This window comes from Bufo gargarizans, chromosome 2 (genome assembly GCF_014858855.1).
Source record: "Bufo gargarizans isolate SCDJY-AF-19 chromosome 2, ASM1485885v1, whole genome shotgun sequence".
Classification (NCBI taxonomy): Eukaryota; Metazoa; Chordata; class Amphibia; order Anura; family Bufonidae; genus Bufo; species Bufo gargarizans.
The window spans coordinates 304,058,681-304,067,254 of NC_058081.1; positions in this window are offsets into that span (position 1 = coordinate 304,058,681).

The window sequence follows — 8,574 nt, forward strand, 5'->3', positions numbered from 1 at the left end:
GGGCAACTCAGCTGTCGTTGCGCAGGCACTGCAGCATGTAGTCGCTCATGTGTGCCAGGCTGCCCAGGGGTAAGGACAAGCTGTCCTCTGTGGGAGGCATATCGTCATCGTCCTGCCTTTCCCCCCAGCCACGCACCAGTGATGGGCCCGAGCTGCGTTGGGTGCCACCCCGCTGTGACCATGCTTCATCCTCATCCTCCTCCACCTCATCCTAGTCCTCCTCGTCCTCCAGTAGTGGGCCCTGGCTGGCCACATTTGTACCTGGCCTCTGCTGTTGCAAAAAACCTCCCTCTGAGTCACTTCGAAGAGACTGGCCTGAAAGTGCTAAAAATGACCCCTCTTCCTCCTCCTCCTCCTGGGCCACCTCCTCTTCCATCATCGCCCTAAGTGTTTTCTCAAGGAGACATAGAAGTGGTATTGTAACGCTGATAACGGCGTCATCGCCACTGGCCATGTTGGTGGAGTACTCGAAACAGCGCAACAGGGCACACAGGTCTCGCATGGAGGCCCAGTCATTGGTGGTGAAGTGGTGCTGTTCCGCAGTGCGACTGACCCGTGCGTGCTGCAGCTGAAACTCCACTATGGCCTGCTGCTGCTCGCACAGTCTGTCCAGCATGTGCAAGGTGGAGTTCCACCTGGTGGGCACGTCGCATATGAGGCGGTGAGCGGGAAGGCCGAAGTTACGCTGTAGCGCAGACAGGCGAGCAGCGGCAGGATGTGAACACCGGAAGCGCGAACAGACGGCCCGCACTTTATGCAGCAGCTCTGACATGTCGGGGTAGTTGTGAATGAACTTCTGCACCACCAAATTCAGCACATGCGCCAGGCAAGGGATGTGCGTCAAACCGGCTAGTCCCAGAGCTGCAACGAGATTTCGCCCATTATCGCACACCACCAGGCCGGGCTTGAGGCTCACCGGCAGCAACCACTCGTCGGTCTGTTGTTCTATACCCTGCCACAACTCCTGTGCTGTGTGGGGCCTGTCCCCCAAACATATGAGTTTCAGAATGGCCTGCTGACGTTTACCCCGGGATGTGCTGAAGTTGGTGATGAAGGTGTGTGGCTGACTGGATGAGCAGGTGGAAGAAGAGGAGGAGGAAGCCGAGAAGGAGGAGGTGGCAACAGGAGGGAAAGAATGTTGCCCTGCGATCCTTGGCGGCGGAAGGACGTGCGCCAAACAGCTCTCCGCCTGGGGCCCAGCTGCCACTACATTTACCCAGTGTGCAGTTAGGGAGATATAGCGTCCCTGGCCGTGCTTACTGATCCACGTATCTGTGGTTAGGTGTACCTTGCTACAGATGGCGTTCCGCAGTGCACACTTGATTTTATCGGATACTTGGTTGTGCAGGGAAGGCACGGCTCTCTTGGAGAAGTAGTGGCAGCTGGGAACAACATACTGTGGGACAGCAAGCGACATGAGCTGTTTGAAGCTGTCTGTGTCCACCAGCCTAAATGACAGCATTTCATAGGCCAGTAGTTTAGAAATGCTTGCATTCAGGGCCAGGGATCGAGGGTGGCTAGGTGGGAATTTACGCTTTCTCTCAAATGTTTGTGAGATGGAGAGCTGAACGCTGCCGTGTGACATGGTTGAGACGCTTGGTGACGGAGGTGGTGGTGGTGTTGGTGGTACATCCCCTGTTTGCTGGGCGGCAGGTGCCAACGTTCCTCCAGAGGCGGAGGAAGAGGCCGAGGCGGCAGCAGCAGAAGAGGCCGAGGCGGCAGCAGCAGAAGAGGTAGCAGGGGGAGCCTGAGCGACTTCCTTGTTTTTAAGGTGTTTACTCCACTGCAGTTCATGCTTTGCATGCAGGTGCCTGGTCATGCAGGTTGTGCTAAGGTTCAGAACGTTAATGCCTCGCTTCAGGCTCTGATGGCATAGCGTGCAAACCACTCAGGTCTTGTCGTCAGCACATTGTTTGAAGAAGTGCCATGCCAGGGAACTCCTTGAAGCTGCCTTTGGGGTGCTCGGTCCAAGATGGCGGCGGTCAGTAGCAGGCGGAGTCTCTTGGCGGCGGGTGTTCTGCTTTTGCCCACTGCTCCCTCTTTTGCTACTGCTGTTGGCTCGGTCTCACCACTGCCTCTTCCTCCGAACTGTGAAAGTCAGTGGCACGACCTTCATTCCATGTGGGGTCTAGGACCTCATCGTCCCCTGCATCGTCTTCCACCCAGTCTTGATCCCTGACCTCCTGTTCAGTCTGCACACTGCAGAAAGACGCAGCAGTTGGCACCTGTGTTTCGTCATCATCAGAGACATGCTGAGGTGGTATTCCCATGTCCTCATCATCAGGAAACATAAGTGGTTGTGCGTCAGTGCATTCTATGTCTTTCACCGCTGGGGAAGGGCTAGGTGGATGCCCTTGGGAAACCCTGCCAGCGGAGTCTTCAAACAGCATAAGAGACTGCTGCATAACTTGAGGCTGAGACAGTTTCCCTGGTATGCATGGGGGTGATGTGACAGACTGATGGGGTTGGTTTTCAGGCGCCATCTGTGCGCTTTCTGCAGAAGACTGGGTGGGAGATAATGTGAACGTGCTGGATCCACTGTCGGCCACCCAATTGACTAATGCCTGTACCTGCTCAGGCCTTACCATCCTTAGAACGGCATTGGGCCCCACTATATATCGCTGTAAATTCTGGCGGCTACTGGGACCTGAGGTAGTTGGTACACTAGGACGTGTGGATGTGGCAGAACAGGCCACGTCCTCTCCCAGCACCAGAGGGTCCACTAACACCACCACGACCATGTCCTACGTCCGCGTCCCTTACTAGATGTTTTCCTCATTGCTATCGTTCACCACAACAACAAAAATATTATTTGGCCCAATGTATTGTATTCAAATTCAGCTGAATATAAATTTGAGGCCTAGTATTTAGGCGCTGGGTGACAGGTATGGGTTTACTGACAGAATTAGACTTGGAAATGCACAGTAGCGTGTGTGTGAAGTTATTCAGAATGACCCTATGTGCACCTTGAATATTATATACCCTTTTAGGGATAGATTTCAAATAGCTCTGATAAAGCAGAAACCACTAAATTAGGAAATTGCTAAATTGGGAATTGGATTTCAACCCAGAACAAAAAATGTGCTTTGACGGACACTAAATAACTTGCCCAGCCACAACAGTACAGCAGTAACGACAGATTTAGCGGGATATAAATTTGAGGCCTAGTATTTAGGCGCTGGGTGACAGGTATAGATTTACTGACCGAATTAGACTTGGAAATGCACAGTAGCGTGTGTTTGAAGTTATTCTGAATGACCCTATGTGCACCTTGAATATTATATACCCTTTTAGGGATAGATTTCAAATAGCTCTGATACAGCAGAAACCACTAAATTAGGAAATTGCTCAATTGGGAATTGGATTTCAACCCAGAACAAAAAATGTGCTTTGACGGACACTAAATAACTTGCCCAGCCACAACAGTACAGCAGTAATGACAGATTTAGCGGGATATAAATTTGAGGCCTAGTATTTAGGCGCTGGGTGACAGGTATAGATTTACTGACAGAATTAAACTTGGAAATGCACAGTAGCGTGTGTGTGAAGTTATTCTGTATGACCCTATGTGCACCTTGAATATTATATACCCTTTTAGGGATAGATTTCAAATAGCTCTGATACAGCAGAAACCACTAAATTAGGAAATTGCTAAATTGGGAATTGGATTTCAACCCAGAACAAAAAATGTGCTTTGACGGACACTAAATAACTTGCCCAGCCACAACAGTACAGCAGTAACGACAGATTTAGCGGGATATAAATTTGAGGCCTAGTATTTAGGCGCTGGGTGACAGGTATAGATTTACTGACAGAATTAGACTTGGAAATGCACAGTAGCGTGTGTGTGAAGTTATTCAGAATGACCCTATCAGCACATTGATTCTGATATACCCTTTTAGGGATGTATTTAAAGTAGGCCTGATACAGCAGAAACCACTAAATTAGGAAATTGCTAAATTGGGAATTGTTTTTCAACCCAGAACAAAAACTGTGCTTTGACGGACACTAAATAACTTGCCCAGCCACAACAGTACAGCAGTAACAACAGATTTAGCTGGATATAAACTTGAGGCCTAGTATTTAGGCGCTGGGTGACAGGTATACGTTTACTGACAGAATTAGACTGGGATATGGCCAAAAAATAACCACACTATTGATGGTTAAATGCACTTGGTGTGACAGCTTGACCAACCACACTACTGAGGGTTAAATGCACTTGGTGACAGGCGCAGCTTGCCCCTGATGTAGTATATGGCCAAAAAATAAACAGACTATTGCTGGTTAAATGCACTTGGTGTGACAGCTTGACCAACCACACTACTGAGGGTTAAATGCACTTGGTGACAGGCGCAGCTTGCCCCTGATGTAGTATATGGCCAAAAAATAAACAGACTATTGCTGGTTAAATGCACTTGGTGTGACAGCTTGACCAACCACACTACTGAGGGTTAAATGCACTTGGTGACAGGCGCAGCTTGCCCCTGATGTAGTATATGGCCAAAAAATAAACAGACTATTGCTGGTTAAATGCACTTGGTGTGACAGCTTGACCAACCACACTACTGAGGGTTAAATGCACTTGGTGACAGGCGCAGTTTGCCCCTGATGCAGTATATGGCCAAAAAATTAACAGACTATTGCTGGTTAAATGCACTTGGTGTGACAGCTTGACCAACCACACTACTGAGGGTTAAATGCACTTGGTGACAGGCGCAGCTTGCCCTTGATGTAGTATATGGCCAAAAAATAAACAGACTATTGCTGGTTAAATGCACTTGGTGTGACAGCTTCACCCTGATGTAGGCTTTAGCCAAAAAACAACCACACCATTGAGGGTTAAATGCACTTGGTGACAGGCGCAGCTTGCCCCTGATGTAGTATATGGCCAAAAAATAAACAGACTATTGCTGGTTAAATGCACTTGGTGTGACAGCTTGATCAACCACACTACTGAGGGTTAAATGCACTTGGTGACAGGCGCAGCTTGCCCCTGATGTAGTATATGGCCAAAAAATAAACAGACTATTGCTGGTTAAATGCACTTGGTGTGACAGCTTGACCAACCACACTACTGAGGGTTAAATGCACTTGGTGACAGGCGCAGCTTGCCCCTGATGTAGTATATGGCCAAAAAATAAACAGACTATTGCTGGTTAAATGCACTTGGTGTGACAGCTTCACCCTGATGTAGGCTTTAGCCAAAAGACAACCACACCATTGAGGGTTAAATGCACTTGGTGACAGGCGCAGCTTGCCCCTGATGTAGTATATGGCCAAAAAATAAACAGACTATTGCTGGTTAAATGCACTTGGTGTGACAGCTTCACCCTGATGTAGGCTTTAGCCAAAAAACAACCACACCATTGAGGGTTAAATGCACTTGGTGACAGGCGCAGCTTGCCCCTGATTTTGTATATGGCCAAAAAATGAACAGACTATTGCTGGTTAAATGCACTTGGTGTGACAGCTTCACCCTTGATGTAGGCTTTAGCCAAAAAACAACCACACCATTGAGGGTTAAATGCACTTGGTCGCAGCTTGTGCTGGCGCACCACAAGACACAAAATGGCCGCCGATCACCCCAGAAAAAAGTGACTGACAAACGGTCTGGGCAGCCTAAAAACAGTGAGCAATTGAGTATCAGCAGCTCAATGATCCACAGCTGCAGATCGATCACTGGATGGAGTCTTTTGGAGGAGTTAATCAGCCTAATCTCGCCCTACTGTCGCAGCTGCAACCTCTCCCTACGCTAATCAGAGCAGAGTGACGGGCGGCGCTATGTGACTCCAGCTTAAATAGAGGCTGGGTCATATGGTGCTCTGGCCAATCACAGCCATGCCAATAGTAGGCATGGCTGTGATGGCCTCTTGGGGCAAGTAGTATGACGCTTGTTGATTGGCTGCTTTGCAGCCTTTCAAAAAGCGCCAAGAAAGCGACGAACACCGAGCCCGAACCCAGACTTTTACGAAAATGTCCGGGTTCAGGTCCGTGTCACGGACACCCCAAAATTCGGTACAAATCCCTACTCATCACTATATATTACCCCAGTAATATCACTACAGATCGTTCTAATGTCACCATATCTGCACACCCTATGACTGTACAGCAAATAGTAACTACTGATTTCAGTGCCAACATAAAACAAGCCATAGGATGTTCACAAAATATAAGCCTTAGGGCACATGCACATGGCTCTGTTTTCTATAGAGCTGTAATTGGGCTTCTATAAAGACTCATGAGGCGTCCTCTGTGCCTCCCTAGCCCTAAAATTTTCCCTGTCAGATTCCATACAAATCCCATATTTAGGTATACCAATCAAATTAAAGAATTTATACTGTGGTCCCTCAAGATACATTCTTAATTGTACCAGGATGACCATTGTATGTTGAAACCATTGTAAGTTGAGTAATTGGTTCTAAAACCCCCAAATGTCATCCAAGATAAGAGAAAATGAAGATTTAAGAAAAATAAGCAGATAATTAAGACAGATAAAACAAGTCCTTACATATAATAGTCAGGAATAGCTGATAACTAGCAACTAATACAGCTATTTTACAAGAGAATTGACCTTAATTGGGTGGATGTGAGTCTGAGACATTGTATGTTGAGTCCGGTTTTAATTTACGATTGGTCAGAAAAGACCATTATACTGTAGAAGTGGGACAGTAATGCTAAGGATGGCGTCATCAGCACTGGCCATTTTGGAATGGAGGTCCACTCGTTAGTGGTGAAGTGGTTCTGTTCCACAGAGCGACTACACTATCGCCTGCTACTGCTCATACAGTCTCTCCAGCATGTGCAAGGTGGAGTTCCACCTTGTGGGTATGTCACATATGAGGCGGTGTGCGGGAAGGCTGAAGTTACACTGCAGCGCAGACATGGCGAGCAGCAGCAGGGTGAGAACGCCAGAAGCTCGCGCAGACGGCCCACACTTTCTGCAGCAGCTCTTACATATCGGGCTACTTTTTCAGGAACCTCTGCACCACCAAATACAGCACATACATCAGGCAAGGGATGTGCTCAAACCGGTGAGGCCCAGAGCTGCTACGAGATTTCACCCGTTATCAGGCCGGGGTTGAGGCTCAGTGGCACCAACCTCTCATCAATCAGTTGTTTGGCATTTAGGGCCAGGGATCGCTGGTGGTTAGGGGGGTACTTCCTCTTTCTCTCTAGTGTTTGGGGGATGGATAGCTGAACACTTCCATGGGATACTGGAGATGCTTGGTGACGGTGATGGTGGTGGAGGTGGTGGTGTTGCTGTCACATCCTCTGTTTGCAGGGTGGCAGGTGCCACTGTCACTCCAGAGAGGGAGGAAGAGGCTGAGACTGTAGCAGAAGAGAGAGCAGGAGAAGCCTGAGATCTTTTGTGGTTTTTAAGGTGTGTACTTTACTGCAGCTCGTTCTTTGCATTTGGATGCCTGGTCATGCAGGTGGTGCTCATGTTAGAACATTTATGCCTCGCTTCAGGCTCCAATTGCACTCGTGTGTTGTAGGCAGCACATTATCTGAAGAACTGCCACGCCAGGGAACTCCTTGGAGCTGGCTTTGGTGTGCTAAGTCCCTGGGTTGCGGTGGGCAGTAGCAGGCGTACTGGCTAGGGGACGGCCACTCTGCTTTTACACCCTGCTCTCTCTTTTGCTGTGCGGCTGGCGCTGTGTGACCACCACCTCTTCATCCGAACTGCACACGTCACTTGCATGACCTTTATTCCATGTGGGGTCTAGGACCTCATCATCCTCCACATCATCTTCCACCCAGTCTTTACCCCTGCCCTCCTTGCTGGTCTGCACACTGCAGAAATCCTCAGCAGTTGGCACCTGTGTTTCGTCATCATCAGAGACTTGCTGCGGTGGTCCTCCCATGTCCACATCCTGAAACATAAGTGGTTGGGCATCAGTGCACTCAAAAGGGCTAGGTGGATGGCCCACAGAAACCCTGCCAGCGGGGGGCGTGGCCTGAGCGTCTGTGAGAATGGCCGCTTGAACGCTGAGCTCCGCCGCTTGATCTTTAAGAAGGAGACTTCTACGCAGCACATGGGGAGGAAACTGCAGCTTCAACATCCTAGCAACTCCCAGACCCCTGCTAAATCGAAAAATACACTGGATTCGTACCTATGTCGAGCCTCGGGGAAGACGTCCACGGAGTGCGGCCTACCTTCGTCATCCGCCTATGGTGAGTGTCAACCCGCGGCACTGCTGAAAGACCTCGCGCTTCCAAGAGAAGAGGGCAATCTCACCCAGGGACAAAAACCTGCCCCTTTGATCGCCTTTAGTGAAGGCATTTATCCCCAGATCATTGGGGTATCCTGCCGGTCCCGCCATAAGGCCTGAACACGAGGCTGAAAGTGCCGCCATTATGCCGCCTAAACAAGCGCCTAAACATACCAGGCAGTCGGCCACACCAGTGCAACGACGGCGTGATTGGAGTGAACCCCCTGGGGACTCTCATGAGTCGGGCCATAATGCAGTAGGAGATGGAGGCGCTTCTACATGGGATCGTTTATCCGACTCAATGGATGAAGGAGATGAGGGGTCTGTGCCTTCCACGCAATCCTCTGCGCTTTTGCACCAG